Genomic DNA, 13,791 nt, shown 5'->3' with positions numbered 1-13,791 from the left:
TAACCGTCATTATTACTTTGGAGGACTAACCGAAGTACTATGAAGGAAACATTGTTCAATTTTCTTTTCTCATTTCTTCGTTTGTCCCTGGAAAGATAATTGTCATGCCACCGCGTAAGACGGCAAGAAAATTTCTAAAACAGCATTTCCAGAAATGACACCCTAATAAACTGCAACTGTGAAAACTCAACGCACGTCCTAATTGAACTCGGATGTCTTCTTTTGTGTTACTTGGAAACCGTGACTTCAATGAGCGGTATAATCTTTTCGCGCGCTGTCATAACGACCCATTGAATACTTGTGCAGATTTTGCATGATCTATGATTTCTGAAGACACCTTAGAATATTATGTGGGACACACTGTTAACCATGAGTCGGGTAAAGGCAGAAGTCGCGTTGACTAGGTCTTGTTCTGAAGCAACCTTGTAGGAAAGAAGGATTCCCTGGAAAGAGAGAACGATTCCCCCAAGCGGGCTTCGCCACAGATTGATTCGTTATGTTAGAGAGCACGCTTTACAGGCAACATATTGCCAATGTTTCATGGCCTGTGGAATCTCAGCCATATATCGTCTCTATTATTGACAACGAAGATATACGTCCGTAAATAAGGGTGCCTTAAAACTACGACGTCCCTGGGAACATTTCGTACGCCTTAAATGTTACGAGACAACAACAACAACAGCAGATATATCGTGACGATGACATGGGATGATTCACCGCTGGAGAGCAGTACCCTACCTCATTACATGCGTAACATTAGACGGGAGATATGAAAATGGAATAAATTAGCTACGTACAAGTGAGCCGACCTCTGCTGGCTGTGCTACTCGGAATGAAAGGAAAATGAAGAAGAAAAAAAAACGAAAAGAGTACTGGTGGTCATTGGGGGAAGAAAATTAGCAGAGGCTCTTTGGCTGCACGTTGAACACATGTTTATAAGTCTCAAACGTCGCCACGCCAGCATTGGACAGCTGTTTCACCCTCATTGGGCCTTCATCAGCAATGCGTAGGTGGGCGACGTTTGAGCGAGTGGCATCGGAAGGTCACGTGGAACGTGATGTCATGTCATGTCGTGTCGGACATCCCGTTCCACGTGACCTTCCGACGCCACTCGCTGAAACGTCGCCCACCTACGCATTGCTGATGGAGGCCCAAGAAGGCTGAAACAGCTGTCCAATGCTGGTGTGGCGGCGTTTCGGACTTATAAACATATGGTGGTCATTGGGGCACAGACTAAAGCGTCTGGAGGAAAGACACCAGAAACTCCATGAACGCTCCATTCTTCGACAACTTCCTTGGTTTCCCGCCAGTGGACAACTGACATTCTTAGCCTATATATCTATTCTTGCCAGAATTGATCGCTTTCCGGATGGCACGAAGCACCTCCCGTCAAGATGCTTCATCCGATTCGACTCAATGTGACGTTACGACAAGTTGACTCTCCAAGATGCCGGTCATCTGGAAGACCGCATTACCAACCTTTCAAAAGCCGGTTTCTCTATATCAGCTGGCCCTCACAATATGTCAGAATCCAGCCGCTCTGTCCCGATTATTTGGACACTGTAGGACTTGGATCCTCACTGGCTCCAGCAATCTGGCCATGAAACTCCATCATAAAAATGAAATTCTTTGCCGACGGTGGTTCTGACAAGGGCCTATAATTGCAGCCACGTTGCCTGATAGCAGAATTTATTCCACTGAGCATAGGGTAGCCGCCTCTCCGTTTCGTAGAGCTCACATTCCATCAGGACATGCTCAATGTTCGCCACATTTGGAGCAGAGGCTGCTGTCACAGTATCCGATCCGGTACTTGAATTGTGGAGTGAAAGCTACATCGAGACCAAGTCCGCGCGGGAGGGACGTAAAACGGTCTGGACATAAAATTTGGATCTATCGAATACACGAGAGACTCGCTAATCAAGTCCCGACTCCATTGTTGACGAACCAATGACTTAGACCAAGTAAAAGACATCGCACTTTTTATTTATATGGTTCATATGGTGAACGCTTATGAATCCTACAGAGTGACTGAACACGAGAAACTCTCCAGATTTTCTTTCTTAGTTCCCCCTCGAAACTAAGTCTGAGTGTTTCATTTTGAGTAAGTTCCAATTTATGATTATGATGATTTAAGTTTTTATGGCGCACGGACAACTAAAGTTATACTGCGCCAAAGCTAAGTTCAAATTGCCGGCCGTTCATACAGAATTGCTTATAATTCGTATTCTTATAACTTAATACTTAACTTACTATTCGTATTTTTATAATTCGTACCACAGTATGACCTTTTATTCATTGATTTTATGTTAAAGACTCCGAAATACGTTTTTTTGTCTGATGTTCGCTAAAGTTGAAAACAAAAAAAAAAAGGACCAAGGACTGGTTCCAACGTAAGAGAGATTCTTTCATGCCCATACTTGCATATGTTACGAGCGAGATAATGTTGAATTTCAATGCAAGACTCGGAGTGCTTCCGGAGCAAGTCTGTTCCATTGGCAGATTGGGAACAGTGGCGGAATATTCCAATGGGAGCTTTGGAGCGGCCTTCTAGCCAAGGTCGCTCCAAGGAGCAACCCAGACTCATCCGCCAAAATACGCAGATTCAACCGGAACTCTCCGTGACGTATCACTTGTCGCTTCCTATTTCCTGTCTCTTCTTCGCTAACATGGCCGCTTCGCTATGCGTCTCCACCGCGACTGGTATTACGCGCCGACGTTGGCGATCTTGCTTCTTGAAGAAATCACATTACCAGGACATGACCATTCAGGGACACAGCACAGAAATCCGGCTTCGCACGATAGCAGATAACCATGCGAGAACGCATACGCTTGAGTCAGATATTACCAGGGCAACGTTGGGAGATTAGGAGGTCCTTCATGTTGCAAAACGTGGTGTTGTAGTGGAAGAACATGAGTACCTTCTTCTTCCTTTGTCCGTAACATCCACGAAGGGACATTGGCCGGAAGTTTGCCGGAAGTGTTCCAGTCGCAGATTCGGATCCAGGCCAGAGTAAGCCGCTTCATTGCGGAGTCTGCCACTTGCTACGACTCTGCCATTGGAATTGAACGTAAGAAAGTAGCGCAGCCGTCACGTTTAATCGACTAATAACGAGAACATTTTCTTGTCTTGAAAGGATCTGAGACGCTGTATGAGAACTGAACGCGAAGAAGGGGGGGTATGTTTATTACGAAAAAAATAGGGGTAGGGAAATGTTGGCCTGCGCTACTGCAGCTTGCTATTTACAGTTAAAAATAAGAAGAAGAAACGGAATTGGTCACAGACGCGCAGAAGTACCTTGATCACCTCACTATGATGTGTGGAGCCTAGCAGCGTAACTAGGGAAAAGTCTGAGATCCTGAGGCGAACGTTGAACGACCGCAGGATACGACGGTGTTGGCGGTAACGGGTGCAGTGGAGTAGCAGGTGTGGAATTTCTCCTTCAACATGACAGGTGGGGCAGATTGATGATGGAAGGTGACTCATTTTAAAGAGGAGTCCGCGCCACGTTCAGTCGAATCCTGTGGAACAAGGACTCCCTGGGGTAGCTGCCCACCAGAGTGTGGGTCGGGTCAATCGAGCGCCAGAGAGTCTTGGGAGAAAGGCCCGCGAGCTGTTCGTACAGTATCAGCGAATGTCTAGCCGGTAGACAGGCGGGTAAGCGGAACGGCACACCTGGCCGCAGAGTTGCATTTTTTTCATTGACTTAAGCCCACGTGCGTGTCCTCGGTGTTGTAGCCGATCGTATGTGCAAGCGCTGCCGGATAGATTATGTTAAAAGTTATCTTTCTTATCTCTCTTTCTCGCCCAAATTTTTCATCCTCACGCATCCTCGCGCCAATCTGTCAAGCTGGCGTTCTCGCATGGTTATCGTCTGCTATCATGCAAAGCCGGATCTCTGTGTTGCGTCCCTGAATGGTCATGTTTTTGGGTCACCTTACGTATCTAGTTATCTATCTATTACACTACACCTAATTGGCGAGAATATATGCGTATAATATTAGGTATACTTAGTGTAGGTATATGTAGTGAATAAACGCAGAGCTTAGTGATTGATATAAATAAATAATCGGCAGTATATACTAATATGTAAGGTGAGTGATTTCAAAGACGGCCCTTTAACCGTGCACACCACTGTTAAATCTCAATTGGGATTTATTTATTTTGGCAGGAAAAGTCGGCCAGAAAGAACGGCTTCCTATTCCTTGGTAAATAATTCCTATAATTCTCTATTGGATGATCTTACTCGTTCCCTTGTTCGAGAGCAGACAGCTAACGTGGAACCGAATACATGAAAGCACAATTGTGTCGTATGTGTAACGTGTATCCAAATGTTTATTAAACATATTCTAATCAGTTTGTATCATATATGTACGGCACAACGCAATCTGTGACACTTGTGCCGTGTTTGACACAAACTGTACTTCAACAGTCATGTATTAGCTTCCACTTTAGCAGTCTGTAGAAAACAACTAAGATAATCCAGTTTGGACCACAGATAAGGGTGTTTTCACAAGTAGGATTGGGCTACATTAAAGGCCCTCCCTATGTTTTTATGTATCTTTAAAACCTGTCCCAGCAAGCAAATGTGAGGAATTGGAAATTACCCAAGCAGCACAATGTACTGAAAGTCAAGTGCAATAGGGGTGGACGGGTAGGTGGAAGACCTTGAACGAACTGGTGAAACTAAAGAACATTGATAAGACACATACCGTCCACCCCTATTGCACTCGACTTTCGGTACATTGTGCTGCTTGGGTAGTTGACTTGTCGGAACAACGGATTGAGCCTCTGAATTGATACCATATCGAGCAGACACCGAGGGTCGGAGACGCCGAGGTATCAATGTCAGTCATCGATGACGCTGTCAGAAGGACAGATAACTCGATATTCTGGAACCTCGGTGTTTTCAAAGCAATATGCCCAAGTGTTTTCACTCGTTTTGTGTTTCACTGTGTTTCCAAAGGACATATCTGTGGAGGCGTTGCTCTGAGGCACCTCGGGACTTTTCACGCGGGCTCGATACAATTTTATCCTGTTGTTACAGTCAACTTTCGTTTACGTGAGTCCATCTCAAGACTATTTTTCACGTATAGTGATGCGTACGTTGACACTATAATACAAATGTAGACATATCTCGGCGTGCTACCATGTAAGCACATTTTATTGACTTACGTCGCCTCGCGTACGTCCCATACTTTTGGAGTATTCATTCTCAATGTCATTAAGGTATGTATCGTGTCCCACCCGGAGATGAAATCCCGAGGATATCAACACTACGGATGGGCCGCCTTCAAAGAGGCAAGGAACATGGTGGTATTTCCTTCGGTTCAATCTTACAAGTAAAGTTACAATACAGTTTATGTACCCTCGAACCCGTGGCGTCTGGAGATCATGAGCGCTCGTAACTTTGCTCCCATTTATGCGCCGAAATCCAGCTATGCCCTTCGCTGACGTTTTCAAGCCTCTCGTGCGGGGTTCTCAGCTTTATAAGAGGACGAATTACTAACTCGATGTCGGCCACCAGATTCGTACACTTTTTTCTGTCTGTCTGCACTTGGGTGGTGCCTCCCAAGGTGGTCTAGATAGGGTGTGATTCGATCACCATATGCCAGGGTTTCTCAACACAAGTTCCGCGAACAGGATTCTGCTTGTAGACGAGGTGGTGTCCCTCTACATGAGTCCCGACCGGCGACGATGGTATGCCACGGGGAGGCGATGACGGTGGCGCCGGTGGAACTGAGACCGGTGCTCCAGGCGTCGTCGTCCAAGGCCCGCAACATGCTCAACATCTGCGAGTGTAATATCACCGCCTACAAAGGATCGCTCTCGGACAGCCTGGTTATATCGAACAGTGCTCGACATTTGACCGTTGACATTGGAATTGACATAGAGATCGCCAGGACAGGTTGCCACAGCTGACGGCCATTGCAAACAGCAGGGCCACCAGCTGTGATCCCCATGCGTTGGCTAACCCGACACTGCACTAGCTGTTTTTCTGTTTCCTTTTCTTTCTTTCTTTACCGTTCGCTTTTTTGTGTATGTTTGGCTTCCTTCTTGGCAATTCTCTTTTCTGTTTATTTTGAGGTTCTTCTTTTCTTTTTTGTAATAGCAAGCCGGCATTAGCCTGGCTGACACTTCCTTTACTTTTCTTTCTTTTCGTTCCATTAAACATATCCCCCCTCAACCAGACAGTTTCTCCGCAACACGCTTTTTCTTTTCTCTTGTGTTTCAAAAGCATTACGAGCACTTGGAAAGCAATAGCTACTTCGGAGAGACTTGGGAGCGACTCTCCTGTCAACATGAACTTGGGATTTACAAGCATCAATGGTAACCCACAATAAGCCGTTATCTGCGGGGAATTATTGTGAAACAGTTGCATAAGTTTATAGGGTCTGAATCCAACAAGCCTCAACGACATCTTACGACGAAGCGACAAATACTTAAATCAATTACAATTAAACATTTAAATTATCGGACGGAATAAAAATTTGTTCGGCGTCTAGTTGGCTTCTGTACATAGTTGCCCCATGTTCCCTGAGGTCGTGCGATGAGGGGTTACCTGGAATAACATAAGTTGAGAACCACCGCTATATGCGCGTATTTAGCGTCTCCTTTGAGCAAAGAAACCGTTACCGAAGGAAGATACGACTCAAAGTAGCGTCTTATAACTCTTATTCGTACACTACACTCTCAGGAAAGAGGGGTAGAGCCGTTACACCTTTTGGGAGGTAACTGACTCGCTACATATCTTGTGCACAAAAGGTTATAAAGTTACACCCCATGGAAGGTAACATAATAATTATAATTGGCTGTTTATGTCGCGAGGGGAAGGTAACATTTACCCGTACAGCAGGTGACTATGCCACCTATAGAAGAGTGTAATAGCAATAATAATAATTCGAGGCTTTTCGTCACGAGACAACTGCGATCATGAGCGATGCCATAGTGGATTAATTTTGCCCACCTGATGGTTCTTTTAACGTGCGTCGACACAGCACATTTTACGTCTCTCGCGGAAGGTCTGAGACACTTCCACCAAGTTGCCACCGTCATCTTGGGACCAGCAGGCGGACGCACTATCGACTCAGTCACCGAGAACGGCTGAACCGACGCAACGTTTCTGTTAAATGCACACAAGATTTGCAAACACTCATGCACATGCAAGTCGCAAGATTTGCAAAATGTTATCATGCTACCATGAAGGTGGTAAGGAGGGCACCCTTTGTGGTCTTGATCAAGGAGGTAACGTACGGGTAACTCGTGGAGTTACCACCGTTTTGCACCTTCCTTTTTTTTTTTTTTTTCTTCTGGGAGTGTACTAAGGTTCGTAGGCCTCTTACAGTTGCTGAAAAGAAAGCCTGCAGTGAAAAAATTGGTGAAGCAGACCAATATAGACAACTATTGCAGACATGAAAATCTATGATTTCGTTATCGATATCTTAGCACGTAACATAACTCGCCTAATCATGCGCAATAGATCAAACGAATTAATCCTTCTTTCATTAATATCGAGACGTCAGAAAACACTTGGCTTCTTCGTGAAACCAACATCCCTACTCTTCCAATCGGAGTATATGTATATTCATGAAGCCTTGCTTTTCTGGATATGCAGGAAAGTTGGTGGTGCTTCGATCGTCTTCCTTCCATGTATCATGGTTAGGCCCTCCCGCAGGTATTTTTTTTTTTTTTGAAAAAAAGTTTCTCGCAGAAAAGTACGCATTGTTGTGAGGATTGAACTTGACTGCCGAGACGTGTCAATGTATTACAAGTAGGCACGACGTCCTCGGGGATGGGAAGTTTTCTCCGCTTCCAAGATTTTGGTAGGTTCTTATTACCTGGCTGTTTTCATGCCGATAGGATGGCATTAATCACAATCCACACTGTGGTTTCGCATAAAGAGCTTTCCGCAGTGAATAACAGGGATCGGAACCGGTATTTTTTCGGTCCGGTTCGGGTTCGGGTTCAAGCGTATTGGTTCGGTTCGGATTTAGCTCCGCTTAACTGAAATTATGAGCTTGAACCGGTTCAGGTATATCGGTTCGGTTCGGGTTCGGCTCAGGGAGAGCATCCTTCCCCCCCTCCCGCACACACGCAGACAAAAAAAAAAAAAACGGTCAGCGGTCGGAATATTTACAGGAATCGAAACCGTTATTTTTTTCGGTCCCGGTTTAACCAGTTCATGGGCAGTAATTTTGCTACATGAAATTGAGCTTACGCTCACTGTACACGGTTGTAAAAGAAAGTGCGAGATAACCGTTTCAGGCGAAACACCTTTCAGGAAAGCAGGTGAAACCACAAGAAAAGTAATAAACACTTTTATTATTTACCTGATATTTTACTGTATTATACTCTCGTGGTCGTCTGCTGAAAACGAAAAGCGAAGTGCTTTTTGGCAGAATCCGGTCAGCGCCCTATGTTGCTGCGGTAAAAAACTGGTGCTACAGTCACAAACTTTTACCCGCATCCGGCATCGCACAAACAATAAATAAACAAACAAAGAAAGGTCGGTCAGTAGTGCAATTATTTCACCTCTGAACCAATTCCCGAACCGGTAACCGTATGCATTTCTTTTTTTTTTTCTTTTTTTCTGTTCCGGTTCGGTTCGGGACAGGCAAAAAAAATTGTTCGGGTTCGTCGGAAAACAACGTTTTTTTCCGGTTTCCGGTTCGGGTTCAGTTCCGGTTCCAATCCCTGGTGAATAATACTGGACACGCACATTGCATGTGACCAATATGTACCATAAAATCATTCGAATACATCACCGTCATGTGGTCAAGATTTTTAATCTTAACCTGTGACATGAAGTGAACAACGGTTGACCTCTATGTTGGTCCTCATCTATTTTGTACCTGTATCACTTTGTGGCTGAGCTGTTCATCGGCCCGAGTGATCTACCGCTTAGATTCATGCCCTGAACAACACTGTGTCGCTACGTCCATATTATTGTTCCCTAGCACTTGTAAAAGTAATTTATCCCTTTTTCCGTCTTGCACGAACCTTGTTTATTATTCAAATATGTGCTTTCTATTGCGCACATGTAGCTTTTGTCGCAAAAATACCTCCGGCTAACAGAAGAAAGCAACAAAGCCCACGATGGCAAGTGATCCGGTTCAGAATAGCGTGCAGTAAAATTTGTCGGTGACGATCACGTCATCATGTTGCGGATAGCCCATAATCTGGTGACAGTTGTGGATTGCCTACATTGAGCATGTAGCACACCGCTGCATCCAGTCTCAGTGTCATCCTCATCATCGTCTCGGTCCGCGTGCCTAGAATAAATAATTTTAAAAAATCTCAGCTCTCCGTTGTAGAGCTGAGTCGCCTCCGTTCTTGCTCTGCAATTTTGGTGACCCGGACGTTCTGGCCCGACACTAGCAGATAGCTCACCCTGGCGTTAGAGCCTCCCAAAGCTACTCCAGGAGCGGTACATCTCGCCTGCAATGAACCGCGACGTGGCCTTATGGGTCCGGTCTTGCCTAACCTTGTAGCAGCCACACCGCCACACTATCTTCCCACCTGGCAGGTTCATGGCTCCCGACCCACGTTTCAACGGCGTTCATATTGACCTAGTAGGCCCCCTTCCACCATTCAAAGCAACCGCTTCACCAGTTGGCCAGAGGTCTTTCCCCTTCACGGCATGTGTGCGAAGACCATCGCCTCTGCTCTTCTGTCTGGTTGGATTTCGGAGTTCCGTTCGGAGTTCCCTGTACCATCACCACCGACAGGGGCAGTCAGTTGGACTCGCACCTCTCCTGGAGTCTCTGCCACTTACTCGGAGTCGCCCACATACGGACCACGGCCTACCACCTTCAAGCAAACAGCATTATCGAGCGCCTCCACCGGCATCTCAAACCGCCCTGTGCGCCGTGGGTGCCTCCACTTCCTGGGTCGATCGGTTGCCCTTGCAGCCTTCAATCAAGACTTGAGCTGCTCTCCGGCCGAACTTGTCTATGCCACCACCTTGCGACTTCCTGGCGCATTCTTCACCCCGCCACCTCCCTCCCGGCGTCGTACGTATCTCGCCTCCGACTTCATTAACGCTACTCCGTGGACTCCCTCGCCGCGCCGCGTCTTCCAGAATTCCGACCTGACCTCCGCCACGCAGGTATTCGTGCGCCGGGACGCTGAGCGGGCTCCCTATGACGGACCCTTCTCGGTCCTCCACTGCCAATCCAAGTTCTTCTGGCTCCAACTTCCTGCAGCCCCGACACCGTGGCTATATTAACCGCCTCAAGTCGGCGTACCTCGAAGTCAGCTCCTCCTGCGGTATTACCGACGTCTCCACGGCCTTCCCATCGGGTCGGGTCCATTGGCACTTGTTTACCCGTGGCATTGGTCGATGAACACCCTCCCTCTGCTGCACCCACATCGTGTGAACAACCTCCCTTTCCTTTCTCATGGTGGAGGGGGAACAATGTAGCACGCTAGAATACTCTTCGTTGTAGAGCTGAGTCGCCTCCGTTCTTGCTCTCCAAGCACTTTATGTTAGGACATTTGGATAGTTTGTGGCGGCCCGTGGACGACGACGACGATGTGCTACCACGCGCAACCGGCACTGTCTTAGCGTGCGGCATTCCATCGTGTGGAGGCGAACACGTGAGTCTCATCTACAAGTTTCATTGAAATATTCACAAAATGTCTTAATCAAAGGGGACTAATCATCCCGTACTGCGGCCGATAAAATGTTCCTGGGGATTTTATATTTGACGAATCCTTTGCTCTTTCATCTCACAACAAAAACGATACCACTAAATAAACTGCCCAAGCTCGGAAATGTGCGGTGTGTGTGTGGAAAAATTGTGAATATCACCTATCAGCTCCCCCAAGGACCCCAAGGTTGAGGGACCGCACAAGAACAATGATCGTAGTACGTCATTGATCTCTTCTTTGTGCTCTCAAAGTCAGTTAGTCTTATATAGGAACGCCCCTGCCCCCGATGAACACAATCTAAGCATTCAACCTAACCGACGTCACAGAGCAAACATCCAACGGACGGCAAAAAGAAAGCCATGTTAAAGGGGAACCTTCGGTGGTTGGCCAGAGTAAATAATAATGCGCAAGACGAAGGCTGGCAACCTTGATTCGTTTGTGCCAACGTCGCTCAAAGCGTGTTTAGTAGCCGTCGCACGTCGCTGCGGTCGTTCTTAGAGGCGGGCGAGGAAAATTGGCTGCCATTATCAGCTCACTGCGACCGTCTTTGTTTTGACAGTGTAAACTCGCTAACGATATCTCGACTGCCCGAGGCAGGAAGGGCCCGTTGACTTCCGGTTGGCGTCACCGACTGCGTGAATCAGCTTGTTTGGGCTAGTGTTTTGCCTTAGATGCGCGGATTTCCGTCGTGAAAAGTTACTCGGTGCTGTTGTTAACGGGGAAAGTTGAGCTACCTGCTGTATGAATAGTTTTCCAAGCGGAAACGACGAATATATTACGTACGCACATAACTGAAAGTAGTCTTCCTGTATGCGCAGCTGGAAAACGAAGCTCCTTTTCTACGGGTAAAGTAGCTTTCCTTTGGACAGGGGTTTTCATGAAAGCACGAGTTTAAATTTGGAACTACATACACCTTCTTTGTCATGGACAGTCCTGCGTTGGGTTCATCATAAACCGCGTTACAACTTGTTACGTAGTATAATGTTTTCCCGGGCACGTACAGTGGCGGTCGATGTTCTCTGAAAATGTTTAGAGACACCCTAGGGTGTACTCTCCCCAAGGCTCTCCTGCTTTGAAGCCAACGTTTATAGGCGTCCCAGCATACATGGTTTGGTCTTCAAGTCTTTATATGTAGAACAGACGTCCTGTTATATATAACTAAACGGGCGACACGACAAGACGTAATTGAAATAGACTTGATGGCACCCAACAGAACAGCTCATATTAAAGGGACTGTAAGGTGTGATATAACCACCATGTTTTAAGGTACCATCATGCACAACATGGCTTTGTGATGACATAAACAAGTCATCACCCCTCAGCCCTTCACACTTTTTGTACTAATTAATTTCCAATACTTTTTAGAAATGTAACGGTGGCGACCTTCTACGTTAGACGAGGCAGACAGAGGGAGCCCGCCCTGATTGGTAGGTATCGTGTGATACGTAACGCATTTGATGTCGCTTTCTAATTACTATCAGACCTGTTGTGCAACTCTTGAGAAGTTGGATTTCAACTGTAGTAATCGGTAAGAGAATCTGCGTCTACCATTGCCCACGGTCGCGGCGGGAGTAGAGTGATCAAAAGATGAAAGGCTGTACATCCATGCGATTTCTAACAAGGAGGAAGGAAGACTAAAGCATGCGTGAGACGTGACTCCGGAAGTTTGGGTGAGGAAAATTCTCCCGTGCTTTTGTACTATCCTCATTACATCGAACAGATTCATACTGTGGTGCTCGCTGTGGAGACATTCCTGAGCCAAATTAAACGGTATTGAATAAATAGCGCAAACAAGAACATTGTCGTATAGCATTCCATACGTCCCCAGTCAAACTTTCAGCGTCGTTGTGCACAGCACGTGCAGCGGCACTACTAGGAAATAGAGTGCAGTACTTGCCCGTCGGCTTAGCAATCCCATTGCCCTTATCTCGTATCTACGCCGGCAGCTGCATTATTTTTTCCAGGCGTGACGACGTCTATCCGCAGATTGGTGGGCTCCGGTCACCTGATCTATATGACGTGCACTATGCGTCGTGATTCGAAAAGAAACAGCGGTGCTCTCTCCTTAGTTTCCCTTCCTCCTTGATTTCAACTGATGTCTGGTAAACGTCGGTGCTCCGGGATGCACCACCTACGACGAAGCGCATATTGCAGTTGGACACAACCCTCCAGATGGTCAACATAGTTGCTCGCGTTCTCAGATGGCGCGCGAGTAGCTTCAGGGTTGCCTCGTCTTCGAGTTGTTCGCAAATTTTGCTTGGTGCGGCAATCTTTGAAATTTGATTGCTAAAAAAATGCTCAACGTACAGTAAAGCTATTACGTATCTGAAGCCTCAGTCGCAGGACTTCAGAATAGGACACATTTTCTATAGGTCTACGTACCATTCGCTTTACAGTCCCTTTAAGGATGGTCCATGTAGACGCCTCCAGGTTGTTTTTTTAAATATAATAACATCGATTCTTCTATGACGTAGTGTTTGTGACATCCGGTAGTCAGCATAAATGGGATTCCACGTCAAGAGATCCAACGGGTCAAGAGATCCATGGAGTCAAGAGATCCACCGATGGATCTCTTGACTCGGAGGATCTCTTGACCCGGTTGGATCTCTTGACTCGTCTGAGGGTTCGCAAGGCTTGGATCTTTTGACCCCTTTGTGTTACGTCGTTAACTCTAACATCGCTAAGCAGAAATTACTCGTATCGAAATACGAGGGACTCGTTTTACGTGCGGTATAAATAGAATACAAATGCAGGTGGCAAATCAACACCTCATTTTTATTGCCTTGCTTACTTGCTTTGTAACACATAGCGCAGTCCAAGAAGCCGACAGTTCTCTTATGTCATTTCTGTTAAAAACAGGTGGTTGCATTGTAAGATCAACCTGTTTGTAACACAGAAGTTATAGAAGTGCTGTCTTTTTTCTTTTTTTTTAACAGCGCTTCGTGTTAGAGATTATTTCTACAGTTAGCGTGGGCTACGCACACTCACCTTGGGTGGGCCGGCCGCTGTTTCAAACACGTTGATTATTCAAACACTTCTCGTATCACAGCAGGCTCGTAGTCGAAGAGCCAAGTCGTCAATGAAGCCAAGTCGTTGAGCTCAATGAACGTGACACGTCAATGTTGATTGGAAAACACAGT

General features: G+C 46.3%; 1 protein-coding gene across 3 annotated transcripts in view; it reads left to right on the top strand.

Moving 5' to 3' along the window:
• The window catches only part of LOC135369079 (uncharacterized), a 55,126-nt gene that overhangs the window by 301 nt on the left and 41,034 nt on the right, over positions 1 to 13,791 (top strand). Inside the window, exons 1-2 of one of the 3 annotated variants that reach the window (XM_064602731.1) lie at positions 10,526 to 10,597; positions 12,017 to 12,078. The exons of 1 other annotated variant lie outside the window; for it this stretch is intronic. The gene's annotated coding sequence lies outside the window, so the exon portion shown is untranslated. Of the gene's footprint in view, positions 1 to 10,497; positions 10,598 to 12,016; positions 12,079 to 13,791 lie in introns of those variants that run through there. One more of the 3 variants, XM_064602730.1, reaches the window with a different exon arrangement.

This window comes from Ornithodoros turicata, chromosome 9, assembly GCF_037126465.1.
Source record: "Ornithodoros turicata isolate Travis chromosome 9, ASM3712646v1, whole genome shotgun sequence".
In the NCBI taxonomy this organism is placed as follows: domain Eukaryota; kingdom Metazoa; phylum Arthropoda; class Arachnida; order Ixodida; family Argasidae; genus Ornithodoros; species Ornithodoros turicata.
The sequence above is the reverse complement of the archived record's forward strand: the minus strand, read 5'-3'. Positions and strand labels throughout refer to the sequence as shown.